Genomic DNA, 17,787 nt, shown 5'->3' on the forward strand with positions numbered 1-17,787 from the left:
TTTTGTTTTTCAAGGTCACTAAAACCTCCTCTGGGAAAATGCAATGGCTTTTGTCTGAGTCTTTATCTCATTTTATATTTCTGCAGCATTTTCAGTGTTGGCCACTGGCTGCTTCTTGAAACATTTTTTTTTAGCTTTCATAAAATGGTCTCTCTCAGGTTTCCTCCTACCTCTTTAATTCCAACTTTTCAATTCATTTTAAGGATTTTCCTTCCTCATCTGTCCTTAAATTTAGTATTTCATGAATTATGCATACTCTTCCTGCACGATCACATCTCTTCCTGTGAACTCAGCCACCACCCTTGACGAGGACTCTCAGATATGTCTCTGCCTCTGAAATCTCTCTTCTGAGATCTGGATCTAGGTGACCACTGGTGATCTAGGTGATCACAGACTCTTTGTGTCCCTCAGATGACTCAGACTCAGCATAGCTTACACTTCATCCATTATCTTCCCACTTAAACTTCCTCTACTTTCTGACTTTATGCATAGTCTATCTTTGATATCACTATCTACATAGTTGCTCAAGACAGAAATTTGGTAATTATCCTTGATGCCTTCCTCTTGCTCATTATTCTCTTTCTTCCCATTTCTAATAAATCACCAACTGATAAGAATCTTAATTTTACCCACTTTTCAAGTTCTTATCTTCAGAGCTCCTCAACTGTTGCATAGATTACTACAATAGCCATAAAGGGTCATGCTGCCTTCTATCCAGGGTCCTCCAATCCACTTCCTACCTCTGAGTGGTCCTAGAACTTCTCTGGGAGAAATCCTTCACTGGCTTTTCATTCCTCCAGGGAAAGAGAGAAGCTTGGTAACATAGCCTATAAAACCCTCTAGGATTTGATTAGATCTTTTTATCTTCCTCTTCTATCAACTTCTTTTTTTTTGAATTTTTAATTTTATTGATTTTTTACAGAGAGGAAGGGAGAGGGATAGAGAGCTAGAAACATCAATGAGAGAGAAACATCGACCAGCTGCCTCCTGCACACCCCCTACTGGGGATGTGCCCACAACCAATGTACATGCCATTGACCGGAATCGAACCTGGGACCCTTCAGTCCACAGACCGACACTCTATCCACTGAGCCAAACCTGTTTCGGCCATTTCAACTTCTTGATATCCAAAATGGGTCTATTTTCTTACCTCTAGGCTTATGCCCAAGCTTCCCACTCTGATGAGAATACTCTTCCTTCTCTTTGTTTAACTCAATCTCCAGCCTCAGATCAGGGGTCACCTTTTCATTTTTGATTTCCAGCCCAAGTTAGGCATCCTTGCTATCTATCTTCCTTAACAATGCCTCCTGATAAGTTCACTGCTCCACCCAGCTCTCCATCTGTACTGATCCATCTGAGATAAACAGAGATTCTGGCTAATGCTGATGGAAGGGGCTCCCCAAGCCATGAACATTCCAGCTGGGAAGGTTCACCTTCATTTTGCAGATGAAGATTTATCTGTTTGCAGCTTGCTGTCTTTAAGAAGATAATCTAAACTTACTGTTTTAGGGATGATAAACTGTTGACCAAAGACCTGCCCTGTGTAAGGCTCTATATTAGACATCTCCAGGCTGTATAGAAACTCCTCCCTCAGGTTGCTTAGTGAGGCAGAGATAAAATATCTACTTAAATAAGTAGAGTACAATGAGTGAGGGGGTACAGATAAAATTCTGTGAGACTTCAGGAGAGAGGGTGATAAAGGGTCCTGTGGTCACCAGTGGATCAAGGAAAGGCCTGTGGAGGATGATGATGGAGCTGATCTGTGAACACAATGGGCAGGGAACAAATGCGAGGGGAAGAGTATTGGGAGCAGAAAGGCCAGCTAGAAGAAAGGCAGAGGTTATTTTGAATTTTAAACCATGGGCATAATTTGCTGTGTATCTGTCTGAGAGTTAGCAGGCCTTTTCATGGTCCCTTTTGAAAAAGAAAATGTTAGAAATTATATAGCATTGAATCAGATCTTCAGCAATTGAAAAATATTTATATAGCTTGCTTTTTCCTGATGTTCAGAGAGGCAAAAATTTGGCAATATTTATTTACTTATTCAATGAACAGTTATGGATCTTTGCCAAAGGCTGGGTGTATAATGGCATCTATAAAGATAGAGAAGACAAAATCACTGCTTCCAAGAAATCACAGTGTTGTGGGTATGGTCAGAGATAGAAAGGTCATCAGGTGGTTAAAACACAACAAGGCAAAACATATTGTGGCACAAGTATGAATGAGCTGCTATAGGAATTGAGCCAAGGGAGCCCTTAACTCTGACTTGGGGGTAGGAGAAACCGTCAGAGAACATGTAAAACTGGTAAAGTGGACAAGGGTGGAGAAGAGAGCTGCAATATGTGAGACGTGAATGGGAGCTGGGGAAATGGAACCAGGCTGGGTAGTATTTTCTATTTGAAAATTTACAACAGGGTTTCAGTGATGTTTTTCTCCCCTGATCTATTTGTTCTTAAAATGAGAGGAGAAATAGAACAAGTGGGAAGAGAACTAGAACCAGGAGGAGAAGCTCTGGTTCCACAGATCTGACTCTGCAATTCACATGCTGTGTCATTGAGGTAAGTCACTGAGTATCTCTGGGCATCTATTGGTTTGGGCATGGGCCAGATGATCTTTTTTTTTTTTTTATGTTTTTATTTATTTCAGAGAAAGGAGGGAGAGGGAGAGAGCGATAGTAACACCAATGATGAGAGAATCATTACCCCCTGCCCGCCCCTTACTGGTGATCAAGCCCACAAGCCAGGCATGTGCCCTGACTCAGAATGGAACTGTGACCTCCTGGTTCATAGATCAATGCTCTAACACTGAACCAAACCCATGAGGCCGGTTGAATTTTAAAGACTCTTCCAGCTTAAATGATCTACCTGTTTTCCATGATTTCCCCTCTGATAATAAAGCTGTATATATTGATGGAAACTGGATCAAGATCTTTGGCTCAACATTTGCTGAGAAACAACAAAATCTGTTTTCAGATGGTTTTCCCCATGACTGAGCAGTGTTAAGGTTTTTATCTGCCAACAGTGGCTGTTCATCAGCTGTTTCCTTTAGACTAAGGCTTGGAGGGAGGAAGGATTGATTTTTTTTTTTTTTTAAAAGCATTCTAACACCTCTCCTTGCCTCAATATCAGTATTGCTCATGAACTACATAATATTGTGATAAGAACTGAAATTACTCATTGACATTATCATGGGGCTATTTTGAAAACATTATCTCACGTTCATTTCCTAGAATATCATCAAGTCTTCACAATATCAGTTCCTTAAAAGAGCATGTTGTTTTTGTTCTAACTGAAGCCAAAATATTTTTGTGAGTTTTGTCTTCAGTACTACTAACTTCCTGCTCTTTGCCATAGCAGACTCTGATACAGTTTGCTGAATTTGACTCTTTTCAGTAATTTGTTTATCTTTACTCTTTATGTAGATTATCTGCATTGTGGGTTATTTATGCCATTCATAATGATACATTGCTCTAATCATTAACCATGGTTTAGTCATCTCTTCCCCATCCCCATCTTCTAGCCAGTCATCATGTGCTCAGCCAAGAGAACTGATTATTCCTAAGGTTAGAAAAGCCTCATTTCACAGGTGAATCCACCATGAATTGGTATTTTATATGTTCCCAAAGATAGAAAAAGAGCTTACATATTATCTGAGAGTTTAGTTTGTCTTGTTTACATTAATGTGGAAAAGTGCTTGTCTAATGATCAGACACTTCTCTTGTCTGACCTTGGATCCTTATTCCGAGACCAGATAAAGTGAGCATTCATTAGTGTTTCTATGGAAGGATTAAAATATATATATATATATATATATTTTATTGATTTTTACAGAGGAAGGGAGAAATAGAAACGTTAGGGTGAAAGAGAATCGTTGATTGGCTGCCTCTTGCACTGGGAATTAAGACCACAGACCCCTGCATATGCCCTGACTGGAGTCGAACCCTGACCTCCTAGTTTCGTGGTCAGCAAACTGTGGCTCGAGAGCCACATGCAGTTTTTTGGCCCCTTGAGTGTGGCTCTTCCACAAAATACCACGGCCTGGGTGAGTTTATTTTGAAGAAGTGGCGTTAGAAGAAGTTTAAGTTTAAAAAATTTGGCTCTCAAAAGAAATTTCAATCGTTGTACTGTTGATATTTGGCTCTGTTGATCAATGAGTTTGCCGACCACTGTCTTAGTTCATAGGTCGACACTTAACCACAGAGCAACACCTGCTGGGCTATGGAAGGATTCCTTTAAAAACGTAAAAGTTCCAATTTTCTTTGCCTTTTCTGATGTATTAATATTTTCATGCGTTCACTTATCCAAAAACATTTCATTCATTTTTTTATATTACTAAGTTGCTAATTTTAGACAGCATACTTAAATAAGTTTAAAGTAATAATAGTTACAGGAGAAGAGAGTCAGCCGTGTTTACGATGTCCAAAAGCAGACACACACACAATAAGAAAATTGGAGCTTCTAGCTGGCCCAGAGGTTTGACGGCTTAGATTTTAATCATCAGAACTCGTGGGGGGTGGGAGGCAGGAAGAACTATGTCAGCAACAGTCTTGTCTCCACGACATGAGTCACACATTAGAATAGGTAATACCTTCAGCCAGATACATTGGAAAAGAGTTTGTTAACAGGAAAAATATGGGATGGCTATGTCACATACATCAGCATGACTCCCAGAACTGAGTCTTTTAGGCTGGCTAATTACTTTTTGAGGGAATTAATTTATAAATAAACATGTTAGGATGTTGCTAGAGCATTATTAGCCAATGAATAGGATTTCTCGAAAAGCAGGTTGAAACTGAGACCAGCCAGCTAATGAATTTACTTAGAGGATCATTTATGAGGCTGCGACACAGGGAGTTTAGCAATAAATCATTCTGCCAACTACTGATGTTTTTAATTATAGCCTTTCTTCCTGGATTTCTTTGAAATAACACCTGATATGCAGTGATCAAGATTTTGGCTACCATTTAATGGAATGCTTTTTTGTTTTTTTTAAAGCATCTTTGCACATCAAGCAAGTAGAGCTTTTTAAAGCTTATGCGAAGATAGTGGCTTGTATCCTACAGTTCTTTGTTATTTTTCAGATCACCCCCTCTGGACAGAAGGGGTGGGGAGGTGGGAATAAATGCAGAGATTTTTTTAATTTTTTAAATTTTTTATTAAATACTGCCTTGCTTTTAGATATTTTAAAATATTTAATATATTGTGTTTGTTAATTTAGGAAGAAAAAGTATTCTTTGAATTCTTCTTTATTGTAGGTTATTTCACTTGCCGTTACATGGGCCTATAGGGTACAAAAGGACTGACAAAATAGGCAAATAGCAAGGAACGTTGTGACTGTGGTGTGTGGGGGACACAGTTTTGTCTAAGAAGAGGTGGGTGAGAGGGAGGAAAGGGGGGACATCTGTAATATTGTCAACAACAAATTTTAAAAAATAAAAATTTCTCCCATTTTTTTTTCTAAGTTCTTTTGGTTAGAGTAATAGTCAAATTAACAGTAGATAGATTAACGTGAGAAAATAACAAAAATTATTATTACATGAAGGAGACCAAGGTTTTGCCACCCTAAGACTGCCTTTTGGGATATTGATTTTAAGCTGGTGATTAAGAAACTAAAGACTCAGAAAGAGCCCGGCCAGCGTGACTCAGTGGATGAGCGACGACCTATGAACCAGGAGGTCATGGTTCAATTCCCAGTCAGGGTACATGCCCCGTTTGCAGGCTTGATCCCCAATAGGGGGCATGCAGGATATAGCCAATCAATGATTTTCTCATCATTGATGCTTCTATCTCTCTCTTCCTCCCTGAAATCAATAAAAGAACATTTGACTCTCCCCATTTCCTACCCAAGATTCAGAGGAAAACCTGGTTCACGAAGGAAACCTTAGTATCTTCACCTAAGCCTAATTTGAGTAAAGTAAGGTAGAAAGGAAGGCTCTGGGCAAGGACCTGTTAACCAGATTACCTCAGTGTCCCATTGTTTTTGGGTTGCCTTGCAAGCATTTGCCTGCCATGTGTTCTGGTCTTCCTCAGCCACCTGTCAATGACTGTTTCCCTGCCCTTCTTTCTCCTTTGTCCATAATGTACTTTGGGGTCTCATATCTTGTGACATTTCCTCCCTCCCTCTGCCACATGAGCATCTGTGATAAACGTTGCACATTTTCTCCTGTTAATCTATCTCTGCGAATTTGATTATTTGCCCAACTACATGGCCAGGTCTTCAAACAAGTTTTATCTGCATGATCGAAATGGGATGTGAGTACAAACACTTCTTAGACTCATCTCAAATAAAGCACTTGCTTCATGATTGACGTGAAAACATTTGCCTGCCAGGTGGTAAGTCTGCTAGCATGTACGTTGGAAACAGAAACAGAACAGGCAATCAGTTGAAGTGAGATGTTCAAGAGCATCAAGACGTAATTAAGAGAAACTTGAAGGCCTTTGGAATTAGATGGAGAAAGGTTCACTCTATGTTTAATTGTCTAGAAAATATTTTTAGTCTTTGCTTGCCATCCTTGACAAATCATTGTTTTCCTGGCTGCCTACTGCCCCCACCCCTACCCTCAACATCATAAAGCAGTCTTGGAAAGGAAATAATTAACTCTATTATTAGCTGTGGACACTTTTGGATATTTGGATTGATTGAAAAAAGAGCCAAAGGAGTGGATAACCCATGAAAATGGTTTAAGAGGTTGGAAATCCATAGGGCTATTGTAGAAAAAAAAAAAAAAAGAACAGTAGTGATTGTGTGACTTCACACCATAGATTACTCCTTATCACTTTTAGAAAGATACTGAGGATGCAATTTATACTTTAGTATAAATTACATTAGTTCCACTCTATTTTTTTTCTTTCTTTTTAAAGAAGAACTAGTAGCCGAAACCGGTTTGGCTCAATGGATAGAGCTTTGGCCTGCGGACTGAAAGGTCCCAGGTTCGATTCCGGTCAAGGGCATGTACCTTGGTTGCGGGCACATCCCCAGTAGGGGGTGTGCAAGAGGCAGCTGATGGATGATTCTCTCTCATCAATGTTTCTAACTCTCTATCCCTCTTCCTTCCTCTCTGTAAAAAATCAATAAAATATATTTTAAAAAATAAAAATAAAAAAATAAAGAAGAACTAGTAGATGGGCTGGCATGGCTCAGTGGTTGAGCATTGACCTATGAACCAGAAGGTCACGGTTCAGTTCCAGGTCAAGGGCACATGCCCAGGTTGGGGTCTCGACTCCCAATGTGGGCTTGCAGGAGGCAGCCAATCAATGATTCTCTCTCATCATTGATGTTTCTATCTCTCCCTCATATATATATATATATATATATATATATATATATATATATATATATATATTTTTTTTTTTTTTTTTTTTTTTAAAGAACTAGCTAAGACTCCAAGTATTTTTTGGTACCATGTGGCTTTGTAAGATCCACTGTAAAGGTACAAGGAAAAGTTTTCTGGGTTTTATCAAATGAGATCTGATTAGGTCCTAGCTTTAGTATTTTTCTTTCTTTCCTTCTTTTCTTCATTCCTTTCTTGTCTCCTCCTCCTTCTTTCTCTCTCTGTTTCTTCCCTTCCTTTCTTCTATGTACCAGGAGAGGAAAAGGAGAAAGGTTAGGCTTTATCAATTCTTTATCCCTGTCAAGATATAAATATACCACAATTAATCAATAACAAAATTAGGATTCTCAAATTATCTGTTTTTTGTCAGGGGAGTAACTGGGGCTTGCTCAGAGCAATTTTGTGGTGCTTCAGGCCTGACCTCTATTCTAGGGGTCCCTCTTACTCCCTTTGAAAGGCATGGGGAGGAGAGCTCAGATCTTCCTGCAGCTTCCCGACTGAGGGCAGATGCTTAGACTCTGAACACTTGTTTCCTGAAGCAAGCGCAGAGGCAGCTTCTGCCTGGGCTGCTCCTGTAGCTCCAGCTTTGTGTGGAGGGTCTGTCTGTGGTGGTGAACGTACAAGCAGCAAAAAGTCCTGATACTTTCCTCTGTAGCCTGCCCCACCATGAGCTTGGCCCACGGGAGAAACCCACAGTCTGTTCGTTGAATGAGGCATTATGAGGTGTCTTTTGGGGAGCTTTGAAGCTATTTCCTCAATCTCTTTAGAAGTTTTCTTCTGGTATTATATACTTTTTAAATCCTCTCCATAACCTCACCGCTTCTCTCACCCTGAAAACATAGCAATGCATTTCTGACACTATGTGGATATTTATGCTTTTAGTGAGAGGGCATTAGATATTAGAAAAATAGAAAGGGGGGCTTTAACAGTTTTTTTTCAGGACTTAATTTAAAAAAAATATGCTAGTTTCAACCCATTGGTGGGTTGTAAACTCTATAGTCCCTGCACCACTTAATGACAGTGCTGAGAAATGCATCCTTCAACAGATTTGTTGTTGTACGAACATCCATGTGCCCTTACATGAACCTAGATCCGGTGAGCCTAATACACACCTAGGCTTGTGTACAGCCCATTGCTCCTAGACTCCAAGCCTGCACAGCACCTTATTGTACAAAACATGAGATTAAATCAACCACAAGAGGATGATGCAATCAAGGGATGCTGTAAACACAAGATGTGTGAGGCTGCTGCCAGTGTAACATGGCACACTATGTATTTCACCACAAACTTTATTCTTATAAGTAGAAAGATCTCATTCTAAAATAATGATATAAAAAATAAAAAAGTAATGATGAAAGTATAGTATGATAAATACATAAATCGGTAACTATTATTTATTATCATTATCAAGTGCTAGGCACTGTATACAGTTGGATGTGCTGTAATTTTCTGTGACTGGTAGCACAGCAGGTTTGTTTACACGACATCACCACACACGCGTAAACAGTAATGTCTTGCACTGTGATGCTCTGATGTTAGAACATTACGCATGACTTCACGGGGTTATGACATCATAGGTGATAGGAATTTTTTTGCCAAAGCATTCAAATGAGACACATAACTGGAATGGGGATCAACTTGCAGTAATATATACATATATATATATTTTAAGAAAAATATTGAATAGAAAATAGCAATCGTGAGTACTGTTCTGTGAAACTTCAGTTACAAATCCACGTGAGAGCATGAAATGTGAAGTGCGTATCTGACAGTGGGGTCCACAGGGTTTGGATTTGTTGACTTAAGGCATTCGTGCTTTCTTGTTTCAATTTATGGTAGCAAATGCAATCTTTATAAGATATTAAACCACTCAGTTAACCACTGAACTTGCATTTTCACCTGATCAGAAGTAAACACTTGGTACCAGAGCTAAAACAGTTTAAACATCTCTTTGAACTGACTGTATTAACACCGAGCCAGTGCACAATCAGCTCTCCATCGCTCCCAATGAACAGGTAGCTGACCACATTGCGCAAAGACGTCATCTGCTTATTTACAAAACCCTTTTGGCCTGTATCGGAAGGTGTGAGAACATCCTTCCAAGGGGCTTTTTACTTACCCAACAGAGCCCTGGAACAAACGAGGAGGTTTTTATCTGGGTCAGAGTATTGTATTGTGTGGGATACGTGTGGTCTGAGGCAGAATGGAACATGAGAGTAGGAGAGTCAGCCTCCCGGTGACACCCTCTACTTCTTTTGCAGCCACTCAGCTGACTTGTGTGTAGAGCACAGGGTGGGTGACCCCTTGACATGCTTATCTGCCCAGCGGGTTATCTGAATGGGGTCTCTCCAGAGCTCCTAGAATTCGTGGAGTGGGTTGTGTCATAGGAAATGCATGTGGGGCTGGCACTCACAGCCAGAGAGGAGGGTGGCAGAGGTGTGCCTGGCTCGGCTGCTGAGGACGGAAGCTGGCGCTGGAGTGGTTGGAAAGGCTGTACGGGCGCCACACGAGGTGCCCCCAGTCAAGACCCAGCTGCGGTTCAGTCTGACAAGGACAGAGGCTTTTCCCCTTTGGGCAGGCTGCCCCGTATTGTACAGAGGAAGGCACAAAGGAGGCCATTGATTTATAGGCTCCTTTTAGGGAAAACGAAACAAAGCAAACCAAAACAAAAATCCCAACACCATGTCAGCATTTCACATCTGAAGCTGGGTTTGGCCTTTTCTGGAAATAGCATTTCTCATCTGGACTCACAGCTTTGGAAAATTCCTCCTGTCTTTAGGCAGGTCAGAGGGTGAAGATCATGGGAGCTTTTAAAATTTTTATTCTGTCCAAGAACTCTCAGGCAATATGATGGATCCTTGGACCCAGGCATCGGCAGGTGGCTTGCAAAAATGTATTGATGTCCCATTTGGAAACCGACCTTTTAATTTTGTCCATGTTCTCCCTCATCCTCTCCTCTAACCGCCCTGCTCTCCCCAGTCTCTTTGAGAGGCCAGGGACAAAGAAAGGTCACAGGAAGACCACTTGCTGGTGACCTCCCTCACCTCCAACAAGCTCCAGGTCAGCCTCTGGGCCTAGTCTAGATTCCTTGCATCGTCTGCCAGTCCAACTCCGTTTTTTATGTGCAGATCTATGAAGAAAAATAAACTGACATTTCATCATGGGAGGAATTCACCTCAAGTATGACATCAGAGAGAAAGCTTTGATAGGAAATTGCCTCTTGTCTTGTCTCTCTAGGATCCCAGCCTTTACTCTGGGACCTTGGAAATCTCGTTGCTGCTGACTCAGGTGAGTGAGAAAGTGGGAAAAGAGGAGACACAGTACATGCTATGGATGGGCCCCTAGTACTTTTCATTCCTTAGAAGAAACTGCTCATGCAGGAGGGAGAGGGTGTGGGTCAGTTGTGCCTCAACTGTTAAGTTGCTGGACTCTCTAGGCCGCTTATTTTCTAGTCATCCTGTTCTGTGGTCACTAACCCTGCTGCCCAGCCATTGGATGCGGGAAGAATGAGGGGATAACATTAACATCAGTGAGGGCGAAATAGGTGAAGGTTCTCCAAAAGTACAAACTTCCAGCTGTAAGAAAGTCCTGTACAGCATGGTGATGGTAAAAAACAAACAAAAAACATTTTAAAAACCACAAATGAACACCTTCGCTGGAGAGTCGAGATCTGATTGTACGTAATAAAAACAGTTTAGCTCAATCTTTGTCCCTCACATGGTAAGAGGAAGGCGACCCCTTATTCTGTTCTTTACTTTACAGCCACTGCATTCTAATAACCTGATTTCTCAGGGTATTTGACTAGTCAAGCATATCCTGACGCCAGTTTCTGAGGCTAATTGAGAGTTAATTGTATGTCTGCTCATTATTTTGCTTGCTTCCTAGTTTAAAAACAAGAACAGTTGCTCACATTCAAAGTGGGGCCAGGAAGTAGCATCATATGGTGCAATTCAGGGTGTGAGGAAGGATCCCTCCCACTGTCTTTCCACCACCCAGTCACATCAGCTGAAATTTTACCCAAAGAGAGCTTTTCATCTGGGATAAAGCATAGCTCTGTTTTTCTCAGGGAGAGGCAATACCACATTAAAAAAAAAAAGTTTTTCACTTTTCTACATTTTTGAAATTGGTATACATTACAAGGTGATAAATAACATTGATTTTTCTTTTTTCCTCAACAATTTTTTTTTTAAAGTTTATAATGCATTTTCAGTGGCTGGTAACTTAGAATGTTATAAGTCTGATATGCAATAACTATGTAAATTATTTCAGATCTTTTTTGTTTGTTTGTTTCTACATAATCACCAGAGGAAAGTGCTCTGTGGGATTAGGAGAGCTAACATTTTAAAATTAATATTTAATGAGCACCTTAAATATGCCAGGCTCTGCTTTTATAAATCTGATCTCACTTGATCTTTAAAACAGTCCTATGAGGCAGGTATTACCTTTTATAATCAGTATTATTATTATTATTATTATTGAACTTTGGTTCACGTAATTTGAATGAGTTTCATTTATTTATGTAGCAAATATTTTCTGAGCATCTAAGTAGCAGGCATCCCTTTAACCAAGGATTCAGAGATGAATAAGGCAGGCACCCTCTCCGTTCTCAGGAAACCATCTGCGATAAACAAGCAAACGAATGACTGAGATAATTAGGTGCTATAATATTAGGTGCTATAAGGAACATAAAACAGTGCACCTGGGAATCACTGATTGGGGGGAGGGGGGTTTCAGCTGCATGGGGGGAAGGAACAGCAGGTGCAAAGCACTGAGGCTTTGCTTAAGGCTTTGTGACTTTTCAAGGTCGGCCAACTATTGAGTGGCTCTGGGTTTTAATCCATTTGTGGAATAGCAAGTGGCAGCGGCATGCCTGGGAGGTTTTTGCTTATTCAAGGTGAAGCCATGAGAGTTATCAGAGCATGTTATTCACAGATATTTGCTGAGCTGGACTGGCGCCAGGACACCTGGGCTGCGAGGTCCAACCCCCCTGCACTCGGAACACCAGGGACTTCAGAGGAAGTGTTTAATCATTTCTGGAAACCGGATTGTTCTTTGATGTTTTCTCATTCTGTTTGCCTGGCGACCACATCAGGATCAGACTTTCAAAGGCCTCTCTCCCCCAAAGAATTAAGATGCTTTGGAAAAATCTGCCAAATAATAGAAATATTTCCCTTTCAGCTTAACTGCTGACCCAGACTAGTCAGAGAAATGGCCTTTCAAAGGATAAATCTATGACATTCCGTTTCTGAGGGCAAGGGCCTTGATTTGCATTGAGCATTGTTGTAAATGTCAACTGTCCAGCTCCCACTGTCAGCTTGAATGGCCAGCAGTGTTTTTCCGCCCAAGAAAATTGCACCGACTTATTCAGCGCCGGGTTAGGGGCTGTGAGCCGTACTGTTTCTTGTGAATCTAAATCATGCCCCTCTTATCTGTCCTTCTCCCTTTTTCTCCTGCGAGCCACTTCCACATTTTCCGAAACTGTGACGAAATGCTGACTTCTTAGCTGGGCAGTTCGTCTTGCTGGCTGCTCTGCTGAGCTGGCATTCCTATGACTGATGGCGTGGAAGGGCTGGGAGAATAGGAGTGTATGAGCTGTGGCAGAACGTGAAGCTGTAGCAGAGACTGAGCAAAGGCACCACGATGGCAGCTCCTTTCTCTTGCAACTGGAAGTGGATGTGAAGAGCCCACGGCACAGAGAAATACAGAATCTATGTGCTGTCTTGTTTCCCGCTGTCTCCCCACGACCTAGGACATAGTGGGTGTTGAATACATCCTTAGTGAAGGGCTGTGGTGGCAGGGCGTCTCTACTAGCTTAACCACACCCCCATCGCCCTCTTGGATCTTCTCCCTGAATGCTGGGCTCCTGCCAGTTTGCTCCTGAGAAAGGGGCTGAGACTGGAAGGGAGGGATGGCTGGTCCCATTCTCCGGCTTGATTGGCTGCAGCTCTCATGACTCTTTTTCCAGCTGCTGAGCATTTTGTGTGTGATAAATGATACAGAAACATGCCCCTGGCAGCCAACTGGCCCCTCACCAGTTCTTTGTAAATACCAGCCAGAGGCGACTCTGGTCTTGTGCCAGGCTTGAGACAGCAAGAACAAATCTCGAAGGTTCTTAGTCCTCACAGTGGGCTCAGCATACCTTTACAGCTGTTGTCTCAGTTCCAGATACTGGTTGATGAATTCTTTGTAATTTTCCTTAGGCGCATCTGCGAAGGAAATGTCATTACCTCATTTCCCTTTGCCTGTCTGTTTTCCTTGGCAGAGAATCGCTTTGCATTCCTCTCTTCTCCGGTCCCATCTCTTTGATTCAAAACCTTCTCTCCCGCTGGTTGCTTCTTATTCCTGGAGGTACACAACACAAGCTTGGTTGGTAGCAACATCAGGGGGATGTGTTAGGTCCCTGGAGGGGTTAAGGTGGACAGCTCTGTGTGTCTTAAAGTCTATTTTACCCATCTTTCCATAAAGCTGCAATATACAAAGCCAATCTAGACAAGAGAATTTCTATATACAAAATTTTAGTCCAGTGACTGAGGGGTTATGCCACCATGTTTTGTGATTTTGAGACTCAAGGTCCTTTCATATTGAAACAGCTCAAATTTTGTGAATTATCTTTCTTAAAATGTAGGCACACATAATTAGCAGTGTTTTTCTCTTTTTTGGTAGTAGATAAAAGAATGGCATCTCAAAAATAAAAAAATAAAAAATAAAATAATGGCATCTCTCACAATAGAGTAAATATTTGATTTGATTAAATAAAATAATGGCCAAAAATGTCTCAATTTTTATAAGGCTTTATTTATTATTATTTTTTTAAATGTGTACTTTAATAAGTATAAAGTATATAAACAATTAGGTAAGCTTGTGGAAAAGCTGCCAAGATACATAAATTAAGAAATACAAGTATCTATCTAAGTTTTCTATATTTCTTTCTTTCTTTTTTTTTTTTTTTAGAATATTAAAGTTGTTAATGTATAATTTCTCATTAGTCATTTTGGAAGTCCTTTATTGTAAAGACTACTCTTTGTTTGATAACAAACAGCAGCCATAGTGTCAGTGATTATTCAGGACCTCCACGTTGGATATATTAGATTTCTTCTTGAGAAACAAGTTTTCTTCTGTATTTCTGAGGTAATGTTTTTATTATTTCTGGAGTGTCTGGTGGGCCCTGATGCATCAGCCAATCTGACGATTTACTTCCCTTAGAATGCATTTGGTTTAGGATTGTCTCTTCTGTTAGGGAATCTTATTAATGGAGTATGTGGCTTGACTACCTGCACGACCCTGCTGGCCGACGCCATCTTGCTGCCCATCGCGACCCCGAGCAGGGGCAGCTTCCCAAGGCTTTATTTTTTTTAAAGAGCGGTTTTAGGTTTATAACAAAACTAGGGCACAATGCACGAAGATTTGTGCAAGAATGGACCTTCCTTCCCTTGGCTGCCGGCACTGCCTTCACTCTGGCCAGAGCTGCCTTTCTGCTTTCCCACACTGCCCAGAGGCCTGGAGTGGCTGGGGTGGTGTGGAACGCCCGTGCCATTGCGATGACACAAGCATCCCACCCTGCTCCTGGTCACTCGGCACCTGGGTATGCAAATTAACTCACCATCTTTGTTGGGTTAATTTGCATACTCACTCCTGATTGGCTGGTGGGCATCATGAAGGTACAGTAAATTATCATGTTACTCTTTTATTAGGTTGAGAGGGAGGTACAGATATTTCCCATACACTTCCTGCCTCTCCCCCATTATCAACAGATATATTATATATATATATATGTGTGTGTGTGTGTATGTGTACATATATGTATATATATATATATATACTTAATCAAGATATATATGTATATATATATGTGTATATGTATTTTTTTTAACAAAAAATGAACCTACATTGACACATCATAATCACTCAAAGTCCATAGTTTACCTTAGGCTTCTTAGTTTTGTGCATTTTTCAGGTTTGGACAAATGTATAATGACATCCATCCATCACTATAATGTCATACAGAATATTTTTACTACCTCATTCATCTCTTCTCTCCACCTCCACCCCTGGCAACCACTGATCTTTTTATTGTCTCCATAATTTTGCCTTTTCCAGAATCTCTTATAGTTGGAATCATACAGTATGTAGCCTTTTCAGATGGGCTTTTTTCACTTACTAATGTGCGGTTAAGGTTCCTCTGTGTCTTTTTATGGCTTGATAGGTCATTTCTTTTAGTGCTGAATAAAATTCTGTTGTCTGGATATAGCACAGTTTATTTGTCCATTCACCTGTTGAAGATCTGCTTTTGCAATTATGAATAGGGCTGCTATAAACACCAGTGTGCAGGTTTTTGGGTGGAAATAAATTTTCAGTTCCTTTGGGTAAATACTAGGGAGTGTGATTGCTATATAAAATGGTGAATAGTATGTTTAGTTTTATAAGAAACCATCACACTGTCTTCCAAAGTGGTGATACCATTTTGTATGCCCACCAGCAATGAATGAGAATTACTCCTGTTCTACATCTTATCAGTATTTGGTGGTGTTAGAGTTCCAGATTTTGGCCATTCTAATAGGTGGGGAATGGTATCTCATTGTTGTTTTATTTAGCATTTTCCTCATCATAAATGATGTAGATATTCTCTAATCAAAATATTTTTTGAATGTGTCCTTAATGATAATTATTATTTTAAATATATATATATATATATATATATATATATATATATATATATATAATGGAAGAAGGGAGAAAGCCTTGGTTCTAGTCCTGATTTTGCTTTAACAAATTGTAAGACCTCACAGAAGTCATTGCCTTTTAGCCTCTCCTTTCTTGGCTATAAAATAATGGGTTTGCAATGATGGCAAAGGCTTCAGTTTCATAACTGCCTCTTTTCCCCATGGATTATTACTCAGAGTCAGAGTCATACCAGGGGGGTGGGGTACAGCAAGTCTGGTTAGTATCTCCTCAAAGTGAGGTTACATCATAGTGACATGTGAGAACCTGTCATGATAGACCAAATTAGTTTTCTCTTAAGATAGTGATGCTATAATGTGACCATATAAGAAGAGCTGATAGTTATTCAATGCCAACGGAGTGCTGGGATTGAATTGTATCTTCCCTCAAAATATTGAAGTCCTAACCCCCAATACTTATGGCTGTAACTTTATTTGAAAATAGAATCTTTGCACATGGTCAAGTTAAGATGAGATTATTGGAGTAGGCTCTAATACAATGTGCCTTATGAATGTGTCCTTATTTTAACTGAAGAAATTTGGACACAGAGATCAACATGCACACATGTGGAGGTGATGGCAGACACTGGGTAGTGCATCTATGAGCCAAGGAGCCCCAGTAATTGCCAGAAAACCAGTAGAAACCAGGAGAGAGGCATGCAAACTTCACTAGGAGGAACCAAACCTGCCAACATCTTGGACTTTTAGGCTCTAGAACTGTGAGAGAATACATTTCTGTTGCCATTCAGGGTATGGAACTTGGTTATGGCAGCCCTAGGAAATGAATACATTGCTATAGACACATTGAATCACTCGATCCTCACAATGACATTCACTTATTCTCCAAGGTGAAATGAAAGGTGCACATGAAAGCAGAGAACAAAATGCAAAAAGTCCTGTTCTTGTGGAGTTTACATAATAGTAAGAGATATCAGATGAAAAACAAACAATTAAGTATGTCCTATAGAAGATAGTAAGAAGGTAATGGAAAAAAGTTAGGCATGAAAAGGGAGACAGAGTATGTGGGGAGAAGAGCAATGTGAAGTTACTGTTTTATTTTATTTTTTAAAAATATATTTTATTGATTTTTTACAGAGAGGAAGAGCGAGGGATAGAGAGAAACATCGATGAGAGAGAATCATCGATCAGCTGCCTCTTGCACACCCCCTACTGGGGATGTGCCCACAACCAACGTATATGCCCTTGACCGGAATTGAACCCGGGACCTTTCAGTCCCCAGACCAACACTCTATCCACTGAGCCAAACCGGTTTCGGCTGGAGTTACTGTTTTATATGGGGAGTGCACAAATACTGTGTAGAAGGAGTACTGCAACTTCCCAGCCACTCACATGAAAGCCACCCCCGGCATGCTCACCCAGCAAGTGCCTTTACTAGTTTGTTTAAAGTACAGTGAAGCTTAGTCCCATGGAGGTACTTGCCAAGGTTATAGAGACAGTGAGTGAAAGAGTTGGGATTTAAACCTAGGATCTTTAACTGCAAGAGCCCACTCTCTTATCCACCACCAGGGCCTTTGGGTCGTCGATCTCTGTTGCTTTTGGTGAGATTTTATGTTCTTTTCAGCCAGATTCCAGTTCCAGAGTTACTGCAGTTGTGTAGAAAACTTACTTGATGGTCTCTAAGATCTGGTATTGGCCTTAGCAGGTTTCTCAGTGGCTCAATAGTCCCACAGACTGAAAGGTCGCAGTTTAGATTCCAGTCAAGGGCACATATCTACCGTG

At 40.6% G+C, this 17,787-nt stretch overlaps 1 protein-coding gene and 1 pseudogene across 2 annotated transcripts in view; one reads left to right on the forward strand and one right to left on the reverse strand.

Moving 5' to 3' along the window:
* Positions 1-17,787, forward strand: part of NAP1L1 (nucleosome assembly protein 1 like 1) — a 458,483-nt gene that overhangs the window by 138,239 nt on the left and 302,457 nt on the right. The gene's annotated exons all lie outside the window — the stretch shown is intronic.
* Positions 14,154-14,660, reverse strand: LOC311618741 (alpha-ketoglutarate dehydrogenase component 4-like; annotated as a pseudogene). Its single transcript has one exon. The product of its transcript is annotated as an alpha-ketoglutarate dehydrogenase component 4-like (transcript).

Source organism: Pipistrellus hanaki, assembly GCF_964339955.1.
Source record: "Pipistrellus hanaki genome assembly, chromosome: 3".
Taxonomy (NCBI): domain Eukaryota; kingdom Metazoa; phylum Chordata; class Mammalia; order Chiroptera; family Vespertilionidae; genus Pipistrellus; species Pipistrellus hanaki.